The sequence below is a fragment of the Schistocerca piceifrons genome, chromosome 1, assembly GCF_021461385.2.
Source record: "Schistocerca piceifrons isolate TAMUIC-IGC-003096 chromosome 1, iqSchPice1.1, whole genome shotgun sequence".
NCBI classification, from domain to species: Eukaryota; Metazoa; Arthropoda; class Insecta; order Orthoptera; family Acrididae; genus Schistocerca; species Schistocerca piceifrons.
This window is the reverse complement of record NC_060138.1, coordinates 1,134,881,160-1,134,901,867: the sequence shown is the minus strand read 5'-3', so window position 1 is coordinate 1,134,901,867 and position 20,708 is coordinate 1,134,881,160. Positions and strand designations below refer to the sequence as shown.

General features: G+C 44.3%; 1 protein-coding gene across 1 annotated transcript in view; it reads right to left on the bottom strand.

Moving 5' to 3' along the window:
• Nucleotides 1-20,708, bottom strand: part of LOC124780620 (mitogen-activated protein kinase 1) — a 377,777-nt gene that overhangs the window by 112,143 nt on the left and 244,926 nt on the right. The window lies entirely within an intron of this gene.

Sequence of the window (20,708 nt, the reverse complement as noted above, 5' to 3'; positions counted from 1 at the left end):
TGCTTACTTGATGTTATCTAATCAAACTTTCGTTGCTCGCTCGTCCTTCACCCATTTTTTCCTTCAATGGTATTTCGCACTACTACTGCTCTTGCTAGTGATCTTTCAATTCATTTTCATATTTTATTATCTATTGGTTCTATCAAATACACTTATTTCTTCTCGGATGTTTGTTTCTTTGTATTTCAGGCGACAGAGAAACAGTGATTGCTTTTCGATGATGGCGGCGTCACAATGTCTTATGTTCTACTGCGTTCACACCTCCCTTTTATGTAGCTTCGCCGTTGGAGTCTCGTTTCATCATTAGACGACCATTTTGAACCCATCGGCAAATTATCATATAATGCTTATAACACAATTTCGAGATAGTCGTCATATGTGACGTTCTTCGGCTGGCACGTGTGGAATTTGTGCTCCCTGGCGGTCAGTAACAGAAAATTACCCAAGTTTTAGTCACCAATCGAAAGGTCGATTTGTGATGATCCCCTTTCCTCTCCCTTCTCGGCATGCTCACCATTTGAGTTTGCATCTCGCATCTCCGCCTCTGTGTTTTTTTTTTTTTTTTTTCTAGTCGTGCACGATTATATAAATATCACATTACACCTACTACGGATCATGTTTACGTTTATTAAGCATCAGGAGGGTGTGGATCGCCACAAATACAAAACTTTCTTCGATTCATTATGTTCTTTATTAGGCATTTTTCTCTTTGAATCGCTGCAAAGCGTCTTCATTTCTTACTTAATCAATCCCTTCAATCCTGAGCATCTCCGTTTAAAAGCATCTAGTACTTTGATTTCTATCGTAAAAGGAGACTTCACGGACATGTTATCTTCGATTTTCTTCATACGTGTCGAACTTGAAGCTCGGCATCCGTGCATCAATTTCCTAAAGAAGTACGACGTAATTCACTTAAAAAACTCGAAAAAATTATCTTTAGAGACTATGTTTAGCAGACTTTTTTTTTGCTTCGAATTATCGTTCCTGTCACACCCGCGAACACTGACCATTCCTCTTGAGATAACTTGCATTAATTTGGTGTACATATTTCGTATTGACAACGCTTGGAAGTATTCTTATCTTCAAAGTTGTTTTTTCTATGTCTTTTTAAATGTGTCGTACTGCTTCAGGAAACTGTTGTGTGGGTGCTGAGCTCCAGATCCAACACGTATGGAGAAAATGGAAGCGGGAAGGACAGGGCATGTCCTGCCTGCAACGCCCCCTCGTTGCAAGCTGCCCATGTGTCGCAGCCTTACATGGCTATACTGCCAACTTGGCCTTTCATGGATCTTTACCTGACCTCAACGTTTACACTTTGGCTGTTTCCCGTTACAGAAAGCTTACTGCCACGTCTTTGTTCCATCTTCCTTCCTAATCCATTCTGAGCACGTTTAACAGTTCGTCATACAACAAGCCCACCTGCTGCACACAGCCCTATGTTACTTTACTGTAATATATGCATCGGCCAGCACCCCACTCATTTCCTGTTCGCTGCTGGACATTAGCAAACATTTTCACTGTACTCAGGAGTAGCAGTAAGTAACAATGGTTAAGCAATAGTATCAGATAGACACGACGACGCACTGCGAAAGTGGATCCTGTAGTCACATTTATTAAAAATCTAAGAAAAATTGGTATACGAGGTCTGTTCAAAAAATTCCGGAACTCTGACCGCGAAATTCTTCTACGCTTCGAAATACTCTCCTCCACAATTGATACACAGCTCCCAACGCCTTTTGCACTCCCGGAAGCACTCTTGGGACGCCTCTTGCTGGATCGCGCGAAGCGTCGCCTGTGAGTTTTCTCTTGTCTCGTCTATCATTGCAAATCTTCGCCCTTTCAACAGGATTTTCAACTTTGGAAATAAAAAAAGAAGTCCGCAGTAGACAGGTCTGGAGAGTACACGGGATGAGACAGCGCAGTGAGTGATTTCGTTTTTTGTGCAACAGTCACGCACCGACAGGGGTGAATGTGCGGGTGAGTTATCGTGATGCAAGAGCCATGAATTGTCTCGCAACATTTCATGCCGTTTTCTTCTCACATTTTCTCGCAGGCGTCACAACACGTTCCGATATCGCCATCGATTAACATTTTTACCCTGTGGCCCGAATTCATGATGAACAAATCCTTCACAGTCCAACAAAACTATCAACAAAGATTTGACACTTGACCTGACCTGACAGGCTTTTTTTGGTCTTTGAGAACCTCGCGGACACATTGTGAAGACTGAATCTTGGTTTCAACATCATAACCATAGACCCACATCTCATCACCAGTTATGATTCTCTTAAGGATCGCTCGTTCTCATTTGCGTAATCCAAAAGCTTTTCATAGATTGCAAGAGGAAGGTCTTTCTGATCTTGACTCACGAGCCACGGGACGAACTTGGCCGCATCAAGATGCATTCCAAGATGCTGTGTCAGGATTCCATGACACGATCCAACTGAAATGCTACAGTCTTCTGCAATTTGACAGTCTCCTATTGGCAAGCATAGTTTCGTTGACGTTCCTGACACGCGCGACGTCGGTAGACGTCGAAGGGCGGCCTAAACGAGGGTCATCTTTCACTTCCGCGGGGAAATTTTAAAACCGTGTGAAACATTCGTAACATCGAGTAAGGCTTTAGCACTCATCAATGTAGGCTTCCTGCATCATTTGGTGTGTCTCTGCAAATTTTTTCTGAAGTTTCACGCAAAATTTAATGCAGACGCAGTGCTCCTCTAACTCTGCCATCTCGGAATTCGCAAACTATGCGACACAACGCTCTACTTAATACAGCACTGAACAATAACTAACATGCATACAACGATGAAAAACTTCCGGCAGTTACACAATAAACATAGGCGTGCGCAGAGACTCTAACCGCATTTCGCTCACACCATTGGTGCGAAATTACGAATATTTCGGAATTTTTTGAACAGACCTCGTTTAGCGAGTTAAGACTGTTCTTAAAGCTTACATATTGTGAGACATCAATTCGTAATGTGAGAGAGAGAGAGAGAGACGGTCTAATGGATTCCATCGATGAGAATCTACGGAAAAGTCACTGCTATACTTGTCCGGACTTTCGATGCATTTTTCGGCAAGACGAATAACGTAACCTTTGCTGAAGCCGCTATTTTGCCACGGCGTACATTTATGCTGAGGAGTTCAAATGCCGAGACGAGGGTCTGGAGACGTCTTTGTGACAAACGAGCAGCCTAATTAAATTCCTGAGAGAAAAGAAATAACCTCTGGCGCCGCAGGCTTTTGCCTCGTCTCACTTTCACGTCCCCTCTGACAAAGTCATCGCTCCTTTGAGCAAGGTCTGACACGCAGCCAGCACATTTAACAAAAAAAAGAATGGAGAAGGCATAATGACAGCCGGTTGATGAAAATAATTCGATAGGACCGAACGAGTCTATCCGCTGAATGGAAGGCAGGATGTTGTTAAAGTTCCTTCAGGATTTTGCGGCATTATTGGTTAATGTAGCTGAACTTTAATGTCTAGATTGCGTAGATTTATTATTCCCTATGAAAGTTCCCGCCAAACCATCATGGAGTTTAAATAAAGTGAAAGGAAAACTGAGGAGAAATTTATACAATAAGAGGAACGTCCTGTAGTTCACCTTAACCACACAGGCAAAGTCTAAGGAAAGTTTGGCGTGACTGACTGTACGGAGTGGGGAATAACCGAGCAGCGCGCGAAGCGTCGAGCCAGGCAAAATTTTCCACATACCCGCAGGTCTGAGAAGCACCGACATGGAGCTGTGGACACAAAATAATAGCCAGCCGGCGAAGACTGCGCAACTGAACAGCTTATCCCAGTTCACACATGACGAGACAATTACGAGGCAAATTCTTCAAAAAGTAAGTTACACATTATTACGACAAGCCAAGTAGTTTTTACTGAATGGTGCAATACGTTTAGAAGTGACACAGATAACTGACACTATTTTTCAACGTAGTTGCCAAATCTCTGTAAACACAGGTCGGAACCTTCTACCAATAGCTCAGTTCCTCGGCGATAAAAATCCGTTCCTTAGTCACAGAGCCATTCGAGAACCGCTGCTCGTTGTTCGAAAATCGCTTTCCGTACACATGTTCTTTAAGCTTGCCGAGAGGACGGAAAACTCATGGTGCAAGACCTGGACTTTCCCCCGATCGGCATCACCCAAGTCTGTGCGGCCTTGGTCAAACTGCTGGTAACATTTCGCTACCGCTGGACACGACACTGCATTTGGTCCATATAGCGCCGGAATTTAACGTTGATCCTTTGTGCAGTTTAGAGGTTTTGCTCACAAGAATCGCGCTGTCCCGCGCACTTCAGCTTTAGAGTACGTTTTCAGATGCCGTGTCATTTCAATCTCTCACTGTGAGGCACCTGTTACCGGCACTGCAGTAAAATTGTGTGTGGAGGAAACACGGAACACTTATTGTCTTCAGACAATCCGTCACTCTTGTTGAACAATGGTCTTAGCGTGATAAGACGTGTGTCACTTTCTGAAGTTCTACGTAAATTATCCAAAGATAATGTTTTCAGCAGACTATTCAAAACTAGGCAAATTCCAATACAATGCTTGTTACCTTGGACACGAATCTCCTGTGATGTTTACATGGTAAAGCTTGACCAACTACTCTACAAGTACTGTAAGGCACTTTTTGTTAAGATGATAAATTGTACTGCAAAAACACAATGTAATACATGTCGTACTCTACTGCACCGTAAGTAACTGTTTCAAAAATACGAAAGCGTTTTTCAGAGAACGCTACCAGTCGCAAAATCCGTTGTCTGTTTAAACTGCTTAATGAAGCAACACGTTTCGAGGTATAAATCGGTTCTTCAGGCTACAATGACAATACGGAAACATGTAACAAAAGTACACATTAAAGTTGTTCTGTACAGATTTGGCATGTGCTGTGGTCATCCAGGGGAGAAAGAGAACGATAAGGTAATGTGAGGACACATTCACTTCGTATGTTTGTTTGCTGTTCACATAAAACATTTTAAATAATTTTTGTTAATGTACCCAAAGCATTAATGAACTTTTACTCAAACAAGTACAGCACATCAGAAAGTGTGAAATCGGCAGGTTTGTCTGACGCAACGGCACTGCAAGACGCACCCAGACACGTTCGGTTAAGCCGGTCGGGGTGGCCGAGTGGTTCTAGAAGCTACAGTCTGGAATCGCGCGACCGCTACGGTCGCAAGTTTGAATCCTCCCTTGGGCATGGATGTGTATGCTCCCCTTAGGTTTAATTAGTTCTAAGATCTAGGGGACCGATGACCTCAGAAGTGCCATAGTTCTCAGAGCCATTTGCACCACGTTCGGGTACCCGAGAAACAAACCGCGTTTATTTCTGACTAGCTGTCGTTTTACGCTCTTAGATTCACAACGATGCGTTTTCGGTCCACAGCCACGGTTCGACATCCGCCACCCTGCGTTGACTTTGTCGTCAGGTTCTTTTCTCCACCTTGTATAATTTATTCGTGCGTCTGTAATCACTGACACAGGACAACGCAGAAAGACAGAGTAGCTTCTTACGAGGAAAACACAGCAAGTGTCATTACCCGATTTCCCAGTAACTTCGCTCCGTGGAAGAGGGATCAAAATAAGCGAACACTGTCTCTGCTTATTCGTTGACATTCGATCGTTCCTGAGAAAACGGCGGTCAATGTTTTCGCCGTAATTTGTATGCCTTTCAGTACGCTGAAAATTGGACTGAAGCGGTGGCACAGTGGGTAGTGCCCCAGCTTCGCACTTTTGGGCCCCGTGTTCGAAACCAGATTCTTTCTAATTTAATTTTATTTCATGTCTACCAGTGTTCGTAGGATATTACATAAATGTTTCATATCAAATTAGGGAATATGAGAGCGTTATATTAACTGCAAAATTACATCTGGGTTTCACAATAAATGTCATACATTTAATATATATATATATATATATATATATATATATATATATATATATATATATAGAGAGAGAGAGAGAGAGAGAGAGAGAGAGAGAGAGAGAGAGAGAGAGAGAGAGAGAGTGTGTGTGTTGTGTGTGTGTGTGTGTGTGTGTGTGTGTGTGTATTTTCGAGGGTTGCAACTTTTTAAATTATCATGCTCTACTATTTCGTTCTTTCAATAATTCTTATATTAATTCTTATATTTTTCATTTGTTTATCCTTCAGGAAACCTTGGTGGATTCCGTTCGATGATCCGCTCGTAGAAACATTAGAAACACCGATATTCCGAACACCACAAGCATCGCGCGGAAACAGCATTACCGCAGTAACATTTCTTCGTATGAATCTCACTTGGGAAAGAAGTGTTGGTAACATTGCTAAAGATTTCATCTGTTGGCAATAATTTCGCGGCAAACCAAGCATAACGGCTCATTTTTTCCGAAAACTGGCGCTTGCGACTGGTTATGAAACACGATACACAGCACGAATTTAACCGAAAACAATTTCAAAAAAATTTTTATTTTTCTAAATTGACTCACCAGATTGACAATTAGTAGACGAATAAGGACAACGTTATCTGAACATACATTGGAAAACATTCAAGTAGTAATCTTCTTTGTACATGGGTAGGATAAAAAGGAAAATAAAAACAATAATTGGGTTTCGAACACAGGATGTAAAACCATGAAGCCACGAGGCTATGTCACCGCTTCGGTAGAACTTATCGTGCGCTAAAGCGTAGAGTACCTTGAACACTTTGACTTGTTTTCTCAGGAACGGTCGTTTATCTACGGATAAGACGAGACACGAGTTTGCTTATTTTGCTTACCTTCCACTGAGAGAGGTTTCTGGGAAATCGGGTAATGGCACATTTCGTTACTCGACGTGTCACTGCTCGGGATGTACTCTGGTTTCCAATCCTTGGCGAATTTCAGGCTCTCTTAGGAGTATAAGGACATTATGTGTGCCAGACGAGAGAAATTCAATACATAGTCACAACACTACAGTCAGAAATTTGAGGTTACACCTGTCTGCAACGGAATAAATAATTCTCTGCTCTACAATACGAGTCTCGCCTCTATTAATACAATAACAAGGTGGAAAAATGCAGGTACAGTGCTGAAACAGTGCGGACTGCGTCACCAGCAGAAGAGCAAATACGCATGTCACGCAACAGCAACTGATGATACTTCTCAGTGAACTGAAAAGACATGCGAATGGTGAAACAAAACTTGCGTTATACAACTGTCCACATACTTTCCTCCATTGCCGAATTAACTATTACGGCTTTATGCGACCTAAATGTGACAGTAAGTGAGTACATAATATCCCAACGTGTACACTTATGATCGTCAGTTCTTCTTGCATATGTACACACAGATCCGGACGCCTAAAAACTTTCCGTAAAGTTGATAAGCAATGTCACCAGGAAACCGCATCGGCCAACCAATGGGCGGAAGGAACCTTGAGCCAGTAGGCAAGCTTATCTCGGCGAGCACCGACCGCGTCGGAGGACCCTGACAGTTTGAGTACGTTGTACTCAACTGGCCACAAAAGCTGCAACACCACGGACGCGGCGTGCAGCGAACGTCGAATCGGCACGAAGTGTACTGCGTACTTGGATATGACAACGATCAGCATGTCAGCGCGAATTGGGTGGCACTGACGCCCCCCTACGATGTCGACTGTGAGCTGATAGTGTTATGCCTCCGGTAAGGAGGAACGCCCAGCAGTACGTGCCACGATCGTGGCCTATCGCCAAAGCATTTCACCGACCCACGGCATTGCTGCTCGCGTAGGAATCCCATACTCGACGCCACGCATGATCTCAGCAGGACAGGCATACCTCTCACCCAGCCGTCACACACCTCCCTTAAGGAATGGGCTCGTTTGCACCATGTAGAGTATCAACATGGACATAGCGACAACGTCTGGAGCGGCACGGACTGTCAGCGTGAGGACCACTGCTGCAGCAGAGAGAGAGAGTCGCGCCGACAGACGACACGGAACTCAGAGGTGACACCTGGTAGGCTTGTTAGGAGAGTTTGACGTACAGTATCACGTTGGAAGTATCCGTGTGCAGAGGCTCCGTGGCGAAGGGATGTTGCCAGATTGCGTCCGTCATCCTCACGTGAGTCTAGCACCTAGTGTGATGAATGGAGGTGCCACTGGGTACTCAACACGACCGCGTCCGATTCGCATAGGCGGCAAACTTAGAAAGTAGCAGTTGCATTTCTGATACATTACGGCCAATGGCCGCGCCCTATCTTCGAGGCCTCCCTGGCTGATGTATTTCAACAAGATAGCGCAAGGTTCGTAATAACCGACTGGAAGTCATCGAGTAGAACAGAAGTGATATCTGGAAATGTAATAAGCCCTCTGCTCATTCTGATATATATATAAACAGTTTAGGAGACAATCTGAGCAGATATCTTAGATAGCTTGCAGGTGACGCTGTCGTTTACCGTCTTCTAAGGTCATCATAAGATCAAGATCAATTGCAAAACGATTTAGACTAGGTATCTCCACGGAGTGAAAAGTGGCAACTGAGTCTAAATAACGGAAAGTGTGAGGTCATCCACATGAGTGCTAAAAGGAATCCGTTAAACATCAGTTGCACGATAAATCACACAACTCTGAAGGCCGTCGATTCAACTGAATACCTAGGAATTACAATTACGAACATCTTAAATTGGAAAGAACTTACACATCGATAATGTAATGGGGAAGGCAAACAAAAGACTGCGGTTTATTGGCAGAACACTTACAAGATGCAACAGACCTACCACGGAGGCTGCCTACACTACGCTTGTCCGTCCTCTGCTAGAGTACTGCTGTGCAGTATGGTGTCGTAAACACATAGGATTAACGGAGTACATAGAGAAAGTTCAGAGAAAAGCAGCACATTTTGTTTAATCGAGAAACAGAGAAAGAGGGGAGGGAGTGTCAAAGATATGACAAGATGATCTCTCACGTAATTTCAATCTCCAACGTTCTCCTCCCAATGTGAAAATGTTTTGTTGGAACACAATTACATTGGCAGAAATGATCATTGTAACAAAATGGTGAAATCAGAACTCGCACGGAAAGGTTTAAATGCTTTTTTTATCCCGCGCGCTGCTAGAGTGGATCGGTAGGGAAACTGTGTGAAGGTGGGTCGATGAACCCCTCTGGCAGGCACTTCAATGTGAATTGCAGAGTAGTCATGTAGATGAATACCGCATGTCGCTCTCGCTGTCCTGAGAGACCTCGCTGCAGATGGTGCTCTCGACTGTTGTCCTGACCACCGCGTTCTCCAAACATCTCAACAACTGAAAACTCACCATCACGTTCTCCAAAATCTCCCACAAACCGAAAACTGAGAACAGCGCGCCACTATTCCCCAGCCACACATCAACTGTGCGGCGGAATAACGTACCCAGAAACGTCATCCAAGCTTAATTTGACTCTACGTCAGTTCAGTTGGAGCCGACGCTGCTGTTAGAAGCTGTACAAAATTTCGTATACTTTAACGCCCTGCCCCCACCAAAACAAAAAGAGCCCGCTAACTACATTTTCCTTATATCCACTCTCCCTGGTGCTGCAATCTTATTGCAAAGCAGTACAGAAGAAAGTCCACAGCTCGATTGAAATTAACCAGAATTAAGGTGAAACAAGCATAAATTACTGAATCACTCGTTCACTGGGACGTAATGAGGGAGCTTAACAATGAGAACACAAAGAAATGGTCGACACTAGGAAGGGCTATATCTGGTAGCCTGTTTATAGCCCTAACTTCTACCCTATTTATAGCCCTAACTTCTGTACCCGAATAAAAAACTACTAAAAATGGAAAACATCGCGACGGCAGACAACGAGCAGAACACAAGGCCCCCCGCAGAACATGTGTTGGCACCGTGACGGAGATTACGCTTATCTCGAGGCTGAAGCCGCGATAACAGGTTTCTCAAGCCTCCGTTCCGTACGGTAAAGGTGCAGCCAGCGCGACATTAATGCGACTCCCAACTGGCTGCGAGGCCACACTACCACGAGGAAACCAACCCTTCGCCACTGCCTCACCGACGCAAACCACAAAACAATGCATGGAGCAGCAATCGCGCCAGCACCTCACGGCATGTGTAGAGCCGGTTCTCTCTGTAACGATCCACCACTGCTTCTAAGTACAGGTGGTCGAAATTTTAATAATATCCACGCAGACGCGTTTTCGAAGTAATTGTGGCGACGGAAGTACACAGTTTTTCGAAAGCACAACATTTCGGTCGAGATGCAGACGTCAATGAATGATTACTTTTTGTTTAGACTAATTGCCCGGCACAATCTCATGCAATTTCGACAAGGAAGTAACGGTAGAGACCATCACCAGCCATCTCCAGATCGTATGAAGAAGCAGTAGTTCACTCACTACCACAATGAGAATGTGGTTTTCTCGATGTGCTTGTGACTAACAACTAGGGCTTACTCTTATGTTCTGAAGATGACCGATAACAGCCAAAGTCACTAATTTCTTGTTGAAATTACGAGAAGATTGCCGGGACAGTAACCGATTTCTAAAAAAGAGGTGCTCATATTTAAGTGGACCAGTAACTCCGACACACATTACAGCATGGAATGCTACGTTCCCTGCACTTCTGCTGACTGCGCTTGTCCCAGTCAGTCCACAGTGTTCCCAGAATGTGCCTTTTGGCGTTATCTGAGGCGATTAGTCTGAATCATGACACCGGTATACTTCTCCTACTTTGTGAGAATTAGCTATAAAGACTGCTGGTGAGCTTTCGGTTGAGTTACATATCTTATATATTATGTCCCCCGTGTTAGTAGCTTTGACCTTCCAGCGCCCTCGAAATTGAGCAAAGAGGTTCCCACTTGAAAATATTTCGGAAAGTAGGAGAGAATTTCCAGTTTAAGCATTCCAGCCTAGGTATTCAGACGGTTTTACTGGCTTATTAGACCTAGGTCGGTGTCGGGGGACTGAAGGTACAGGGTGTCTCAAAAGGTACGCCACAACTTCAGTGTTTTATAGCCCTCGAACTAATTAGATATCACAGCAAGTTTGGATTATGTGACAAATTCACAACGTTTTGTTTGCTAGTGTTTCAGGTTGTCGCGAGTAAAGCATAATAGCAACGTTTCACGAAAAGAGTAACTGTGTCGAATGGTTCATTCAGACTAAGTCGGACACAGGTTCAAAGGATCTTCCAAACGCGGTATAGGAAGCAACCACCTCCGAGAGCGACGACACGCCGGCAGTACAGGAATTTTATGCAGACAAGTTGCGTTGGTGTCAAGCATCGTACTGGACGACCTGAAAGAAGCGAAACCGACACACAACGGATACGGTTGGCTTTTCAATTTTCACCGCAAATGTCTGTTCTGAGGGCTTCGGTGGAGCTCCATATCCCTAGGGCGAACATGCAATTGGTCCTTCGGAAAAGTTAACAGATCACCATAACGACTGCAACAATTGCATGCACTGAAACCAGACAAGCCACAACGTCCGCGAATGCAATTCGCCATGGACGTTCTTCACCGTTTGGAGGATGAAAATTTTCTGAGCAAACCCAGCATTTTCTGACTAAGCAAAATTCTATGACTGTGCTAAGGTAAACAAACACAAAGTTCGCATTCTGGCACAACCAAACCGCATACTGTTACGGAAGAGGTACGTGACGACCCAAAAATGAATGAATGGTGGTGTTTGGTGGTTGATAGCATTATCGGATTTTTTTTTTTCTCTCAGAAAGAAAGTTAATTCTAACAGTCACCTTCATATGCTGGTGTTGTTTGTGTTACCACAACTGGGTGACCGCCAAGACAGCCGTTTTCCAAGAAGATGGAGCAGCAGCACCCCGTTGGCATGAGACTGTCTGGGATGATCTGGACGAGGTGTTTCCACATGGCTGGATTGACAGGGGTGATCCAATTCCTGGCCTCCTCGGTCTCCTAATATTACACCAATAGACTTGTTTCTGTGGGGGGTATGTCAGGGACAGAGTCTTCCAAACGCCAATCAATCAGATCAATGATTTGTTGATGCGGATACGTTGCGACGGGTGAGGGCAGCGATTGAAAACAGACTGCAAATTGTGCGTACCAACAAGGGCGCACGCGTTGAAATTGGCTTATGTAACACTATCTCACAAAGTTTTTATGCCACTCAATGAAACATGGTGCAAGTATATTAATTAGTTTGGATGCTGCAACACATTTAAGTTACACCGTACCTTTTTGAGAAATCCTGTACTTTTAATTTGCTTCTGTGATAGTGCAAAGCTTCTACTTAAACCGTTTCCGCTATCTGGAAACACCATCTTTCACAGTTCGCTTTTGTCATTCACAATGTAATTTTAATCTATACGTGACCGTGATATCTCTTGTGCGCTTACTGCTTCGCATCATACTCGTAACATGAGATTAACGAATTAACTGAACAGGTATTTCCGTTCGATTTACTGGCAATAACGAGATACGAATGAGTAAATCGAAAAATGGCTATGCAGCAAAAAGGACACACACACGGGAGGGTGTGTAAGAAAGAGAAAGAGAGAGAGAGAGAGAGAGAGAGAGAGAGAGAGAGAGAGAGGGGGGGGGGGGGGGGGGGGGTTAACCTGGAAGCTGCAAGGGCGTCGCACTCAAATCAGGGCAATTTCCAATTATGTGGCCCGCATACGCCGCAGAGAAAGAGGCACGTTTATCGTACAGTGATGTGTATATGTCAGTGCTTTTATTGTTAGCTGTCGCACGGGTATCGAATATCGATACGTATCAATGCGTAATGTTGGCCGTTTATTAGGCACTCATTCCTCCAGCTCTGCTTGCCACATATTAAACGTCGAATAATTTATCGACTACTGTGTCAGGCAATCGCCGACAAGCGCAATAACGTGAACCAAATGAATGTGGACGTTGGCAGCGTAAAGTCTGTGTTACAACGGTTGTCTCTCTCTCTCTCTCTCTCTCTCTCTCTCTCTCTCTCTCTCTCTCTCTCTCTCACGAAGGGTGATAAGCCTACAGCATGCAGGTATTTCGTAACTTTTTCTGAAAGGATAAGTTAGTCATTCTCAACATGTAGTTATCTAGCGCTGCCGGAGTGGAACACTTTTCTGGGGTGACATAGACGAAGATATAGGAATGACAGTCTTCTCTCCTTGAGTTTTCAGCTCACTGAGGAGTCAGATGTGCCCGTTATAGCGGACGAGATTGGAAACTTTAATACGCGACGAAAACATCGACTTCACGTTATGTTTTGGGCTGGTGGTACCCCCACAGTTCCCGACTATTCGAAAAATATCATACTTAAGGACCGCCAAAAGCTGCTAATAAATAGATCTTTACTAACTACCTGTTTCGTTCAACTCATCACCTTTATCAAATTATCTACAACAGCCAGCGTGGCAAAGTTAAGCGTGGCGTTAAAATAAAAATCATCTCTTGTCACTGCTCTGGACAGTACTATTCATTACATTTGAAACAGTAAAAGCCATTGAAATAGTTAATGTTCATCTACTGACTAACATGTTCCATCCTTCGTGTGAAATTCGCTTTACATACTGTGTGCGAATTATAATAATTTTATGTTTCGTTGATACCATGTGTGACATACGGAAAATAAAATGTAATCACAGGTAGAAAACAGAGTTGCTTCAAAGGCAAGCACTGATGAAAGTACACTGAAGTTTTGATTTGAAGAATACAACATATCTGATCGTGAATCAGGAAATATGGTCGAATTGCATCACATACAGGACGCAATGTGCATCTTATTCTTCGGAATGGCGTTTTCCCCCCTACGCTAGGCAAACTGTTTCTCTCATCACTTCCATCCGTTTCCCCTTTCATCACTTCCATCCGTTTCCCTCATTCATCACTTCCATCCGTTTCCCCCAAAAGCTAAAATTCACTTCAGTACAAAGAGAAACGTCCAGACATACGTTTTTCATTCTTTTACGTACTCATATATTTATTCCGAAGAACGACTGCCTCGGTCGACACCTAACTGAAGTAGAGACCACAGAAGAAGGGTTACGTGTTCACATATGTTCCAACCGACAACTCAAGCAATTCCGTTGCTGTCTACACGAATGGTGTATGTAACATTGCAGTAACCAAGTCCGAATCTATCAAAAAATTTTCTCGTACCCATGAACCGGCCATAGTTGCCAGAGAGGCTATATTTGAATGAGGTCCCGAGGAATAGATCATTTCTATCCTCTTAAAGCTGCTCTTCCCAAATTCTTCGACAGACACGTTATTGCAATTCCTTATATTAGTTGCATTCAAACACGTGAGAGAGGAATATTGTGGGTTAACGTACTTTGGACGACACCACCATTGGAGATGGGGCACTACCTCGGGTAGGACTAGGATGGGGAATAAATCAGTTGCGCGCTTTTCAAGGAACGCCCGTATGTGTTTCGAGAAACCATGGCAAAACTTACAGCCGAATGGCCGACGGGAATTTTAACTGAGGTGCACCCAGCAGCCAATACATTGTCGTCTCTATTGCAGCAACTCGCTCTGAGCTTTTCTACCTAGTTTCACGGTAATGGGTGAGGTGTTGGTCAGGGATTTTCACCTGCCTCGACATGACTGGGTGTTTGTGCTGTCCTAATCATTTCATCATCATTCATGAAAGTGGCGAGATTGGACTGAGCAAAGGTTGGGAATTTGTACGGGCGCTGATAACCGCGCAGTTGAGCTCCCCACAAACCAATCATCATCATCTTCCGAGGTGCTGGTTCGGTGTATCTTTATAACAATTGTCAAAAATGTAACGATGAAAATGTGGACTTTGCCGCTGTCAGTCCTTTATTCAAAATATTTCACTCGCTGATTTATACGGTCTGTTGTGAAAGACTGTTTTCCACAAGTAGGAGGTCTGGAGCCGAGTCAGCAGTAGCAGCCGTCGGTGACCACGAAGGGAAAAATCCAGTGTTCCCGTGATGCTCCGAAGTTTCTGGTGCCCCGTGTCTGTTTCAACTAGGCAATGCCAGCAAAATACTATACGTAAGCCTTGGACAAGTGTTATGGTAAGACCGAGCTGGCGCGGTACAGCGTTCGCTAGCACCCTAAAGGGCAGGGTACGTAACCTTTCGCTGTGCCTGCAGATGAAGCTCGAGCTATAAGCAATAACTGTAATACGAAGGAAACCACAAGAGCTCGAGGTCGGAAGTTGAGCAAACAGGGCGCGCTGGAGCAGGTATTTCTCCGAATAGGAACAGAATTTCACACGGCCACCACTGAACATACAAGCAGCGGCGTTCCGCTCCGCTCTCAGCATAATTATGTTACCTGATGCACCTGGTGCCGAATAGCAGGCAAACTCGTACGACCATCAGTAAGAGCAGGTCCTGTTCATAGAGGTAATTAAGTCTATTACAGAAATACGAAAAGTGTCCGAGGCACAGCACAGATGTCTGATATTGTATGCCGCCACTTTTCGTGCGCCAACAGCAGCATCTTTACTAAACACATTGGGACGATAAATCAGTGGAGAACAGTACGAATTTGAGACAAATATACACGTATTTACTTCAGTACTCCCTGCTTTGTAACCTAACAGCGACATGTTTAATCTAACTTCTGGTAAGTTTTGGCTCAAAACAGGTTATTTAAATATGAGACCTACTGTAAATTTTAATTCGAATCCTCATAAAGAGATCCACGGTATTGGGCACAGTGGAGACTGTTCACGCGTATATTTGTTGACTTTCATTGTCCGATAAGACGAGCAGATCGAGTGAAGCCAATATGGTGATCTGAAGGTAAGTAAGGTAAGGTATTATAAAAAAATATTCATATAATACACTATCTGGGGTCAAAGAGCATACATGTAATAACGTTTTATAATGTTTGTAACGAAGCTAATTTTGCGTGTTTTAGAATAAACTAAAACCCACTTACGATGGCGATACTCACTGAAACTAGTTTGGGAAGAAAATAAATAAAAGATTGTGTTTTCAATCAAGGCGGACCTATAATCCCAAATAGTTGCTCTGACAAATCATTTACAAAAGCTAGGACCACATTAACGTTTATAAAATATAAGATAAATGCTCCAGAGTAGAACGTCAAAGATTTTATAAGACGTATCTAAAATAAGACATTTGACAAATCTCTTTTAGAGTGTAATACTCATGTAACGGGTGAAAATCTGCTCTTTCAGCTCATACTTTCCGTAACTGCTTGATTGCTGAGCGGCTATTAGAAAGAGACTGAACTATGAAATGTGCAAACACGGCCGGTGTGTGTGTGTGTGTGTGTGTGTGTGTGTGTGTGTGTGTGTGTGTGTGTGTGTGTGTGTAGGAGGGGGTCACTGTGACAAACACTAGTAAGTTCTTCCATTTTTCGTAACGAAACTTTCTATTGAATTCATGTGGCAGCAACTTGATGTAAAAATGCGCTGACGAAACTGTAAGTGCTCTCTGACAACCACGGTAGCTTGAGCACAGTTTTGAATATCCTCCGTAATGACAATTGACAGCCCTTAGCGCAATATGAGGGCGTCCGCCAAGGTAGCAAATTTGAAATACTAAATAAGTTCACTGTAATTACTTCAGAATCGGGGCATATCAGTTTGGTTGAGTCAAAAAAGTTCCTACTTCTACGTTAATGTCCCCATTTGTCTAGCAGACACAGCACCCTTTACTAAGTTTCGCCAGCGTTCGAGGAGGAGGAGGAGGAGATTAGTGTTTAACGTCCCGTCGACAACGAGGTCATTAGAGACGGAGCGCAAGCTCGGGTGAGGGAAGAATGGGGAAGGAAATCGGCCGTGCCCTTTCAAAGGAACCATCCCGGCATTTGCCTGAAGCGATTTAGGGAAATCACGGAAAACCTAAATCAGGATGGCCGAACGCGGGATTGAACCGTCGTCCTCCCGAATGCGAGTCCAGTGTGCTAACCACTGCGCCACCTCGCTCGGTGCCAGCGTTCGAGTCAAGAGGAGATGAGATGGGAGGGGCGTTACCACACATTAGACGTAACACGGCGTCCCTTCCAGCAGTTCTGTGACGCCGCACCATCAGTGTTGCAGGCTAGCCAAGGCTTACCAGAGTTGTGAGACGCAGGCCACTACGTCTGAAATCACCGAATTTCCATACGTTCCAATTCTGATATACAATAAGAAAAAACATACTGTTGCATCCAAGACGTAGCCCATTCAACTTTCAGTACATGTATAACCTACATCTCGCGCCGACTAAACGGCATCGTGACGGAACGCGCCGCTCTTCCTTGTGCCTTGTCTGTGTCTTCTATTAATCCAACCCCTTAAGTGTCCCACGCTGATGAACGTTCTGTAAGCCACTTTCGCGGATCGGATGCCAACTATGAGCTAAGTGCAATGAACAGCCTCAGCATAAGCTGTCTACTAAATACAATCTGTATTAGCTATGTTCATTCACACCACCGTTTTCAGGTCCGAGTACATAAATACCAGAGAAAAGCACAAAAAAAGCATCAAACAGTAATTATGGTATAGGCTAATCATCGTACGAGTAGGGTAGTCATGTAATATTCATTCTACACAAATTTTATAAGAACTGCTTAGTACACACATCAAAAAAATGTTTTCCATCACCTCGGTTCAGAGTGTCCCGGAACCTGTACAGAAAATTGGAATAGAGATCAACATAAACATCATTTCCGCCCTTTTTACTGCTCACGAAAACCACACATTGCATGTTGTACCATCATACAGAGGTGGTGGTCCAGACTGCTGTACACACCGGTACTTCTAATACCAAGAAGCACGTCCTTTTGCATTGATGCATACCAGTATTCGTCGTGACATACTATCCACAAGTTCATCAAGGCACTAGAGGTCCAGATTGTCCCACTTCTCAACGGCGATTTGGCGTAGGTTGTTTACATCTTTGGGTGGGTTTAGAGACATCTCTGAAGAGTCAAAGGTACTGTGTCTGTGATACAATAACCACAGTCAACATCTATCTTCAAGAGTTCTAGGTACCGATGTGATGCAAAACTTTTTTTGGTGTGTGTGTGTGTGTGTGTGTGTGTGTGTGTGTGTGTGTGTGTGTGTGTTGAGGTAGCAGTGACGGAAATCGAGGATAAATTGGAACAGCCAATTAAGATAAGCAAGAAGAAATAAATAAGTTTACCGATGACACAGTGGTTTTTCAGGAGACGACGAAACACTTCGAAGGTAAGTTGAACGGAATGGACAGTGATTTGAATAAATTTTGTAAGATGAGCAAGACATTGGAATGTAGTCCAACTAAATGAAGAGATACTGAGGGAATTAGAAAAGGAGCACTAAAGCAGTGAATAAGCTTTGCTATTTAGACGTTAAAGTAACTAACAATGGCCGAAGTAGCAGACAATGTAAACTGCATACTGGCAACAGCGAGAAAAACATTCTTAAAAGGGAGAAGTATATTAATATCATACATAAATTTAAATTTTACTAAATCTTTTCTGAAGGTATTTAGTTCCCAAATAAATCCTGCAGACGATTTTCACTGGTAAGGTAATTCCTTTTCACGCCCATTCATCACCGCCTTGAGCAGTCCTAATAGAAAGATCAATGAAAAGAGAAATTTTTTACCATCGTATACAAATCTGAGTGTTAGGAAGTCTTCTCTGAAGGTATCTGTACTGGTATCGAATGAAACGAGGACGATTTGCAGTTAATATACACTACTGGCCATTAAAATTGCTACACCAAGAAGAAATGTAGATGATAAACGGGTATTCATTGGACAAATATATTACACTAAAACTGACATGTGATTACATTTTCACGCAGTTTGGGTGCATAGATCCTGAGAAATCAGTACCCAGAACAACCACCCCTGGCCGTAATAACGGCCTTCATACGCCTGGGCATTGAGTCAGAGCTTGGATGGCTGCCCATGCAGCTTCAACGCGATACCACAGTTCATCAAGAGTAGTGACCGGCGTACTGTGACGAGCCAGTTGCTCGGCCGAAATTGACCAGACGTTTTAAATTGGTGAGAGATCTGGAGAATGTGCTGGCCAGAGCAGCAGCCGAACATTTTCTGTATCTAGAAAGGCCCGTACAGGACCTACAACATGCGGCCGTGTATAACCTTGCTGAAATGTAGGGTTTCGCAGGGATCGAATGAAGGGTAGAGCGACGGGTCGTAACACATCTGAAATGTAACGTCCACTGTTCAAAAAGCCGTCAGTGCGAACAAGAGGTGACCGAGATGTGTAACCAATGGCACCCCATACCATCATGCCGGGTGATACGCCAGTATGGCGATGACGAATACACGCTGCCAATGTGCGTTCACCGCGATGTCGCCAAACACGGATGCGACCAACAGAACCTGGAGTCATCCGAAAAAATGACGTTTTCCCATTCGTGCACCCAGGTTCGTCTTTGAGTACACCATCTCAGGCGCTCCTGTCTGTGATGCAGCGTCATGGGTAACCACCGCAATGGTCTTCGACCTGATAGTTCATGCTGCTGCAAACGCCGTCGAACTGTTCGTGCAGATGGTTGTTGTCTTGCTAACGTCCCCATCTGTTGACTCAGGGATCGAGATGTGGCTGCACGATCCGTTCCAGCCATGCGGATAAGATGCCTGTCATCTCGACTGCTAGTGACACGACGTCGTTGGGATCCAGCACGGCGTTCCGTATTATCCTCCTGAACCCACCGATTGCATATTCTGTTAACAATTATTGGATCTCGACCAACGCGAGCAGCAATGTCGCGATACGATAAACCGCAATCGCGATAGGCTACAATCCGACCTTTATCACAGTCGGAAACGTGATGGTACGCATTTCTCCTCCTTACACGAGGCATCACAACAACGTTTCACCAGGCAACGCAGGTCAACCGCTGTTTGTGTATGAGAAATCGGTTGGAAACTTTCCTCATGTCAGCATGTTGTAGGTGTCGCCACCACTGCCAAACTTGTGTGAATGCTCTGAAAAGCTAATCATTTGCGTATCACAGCATCTTCTTCCTGTCGGTTAAATGTCGCGTCTGTAGCACGTCATCTTGGTGGTGTTGCAATTTTAATGGCCAGTAGTGTATGAAGAGAAAGGAACATTTTGAAATTTACCTGATGCTACATAGTGGCATCACTTTACGAAAGGAATAGATATGACGATCAGGCACATTCTGAGGTATGACCTGAGGTATACCTAATTTGGTAACAAATGGGAAGTTTGTTTGGGGGTAGGGCAGTAGAGTGACAGGAAGACTTCACTACGGTAAAGCAGGTACAAATGAATTTAGGTTACACACACAATGGCAAATATCGCACAGTGTCGGGTAGATTCTGAAGACGCCTTGGTGTAACAGTTAACGCCATCCTTCAAACAGACTATTTCCATCTTGTACCAGGCTGCGCTGATTCGTCACACATCTACAACCACCACCACCACCAACTGCATCAGCAAGAACGGCAAACTGTTTGGCTGTCGCGTGGTCGAATTTTCGGCACTCTGGCGGATGGGGCGACGCTGTGCAGAAATAGGCGTCCGCGGCGCCTTCTGGGGGATTATCGATTCCTGAAATTGAGTTGGCGGGCGAGCGGCGGCGCGCCGGCCTCCCGGCGGCAAGCGACCGCCCCGTAACGCAGTTTGTCGCTGCAGGTGGCTGCGCGTTTCCACGGCTCAACCACGACGGAGGCGCTCTTACTTCATGTCCGCTCTTATTTTGCCTCTCAAGCGCGAAAGAGACCACACTCGGGAGGATCAGTTGTTTTACACGTCCGCCCAGCTATTCAGATACAGGTATTACGGCTTCCCTAATTCGCCTAAAACAAATTCTG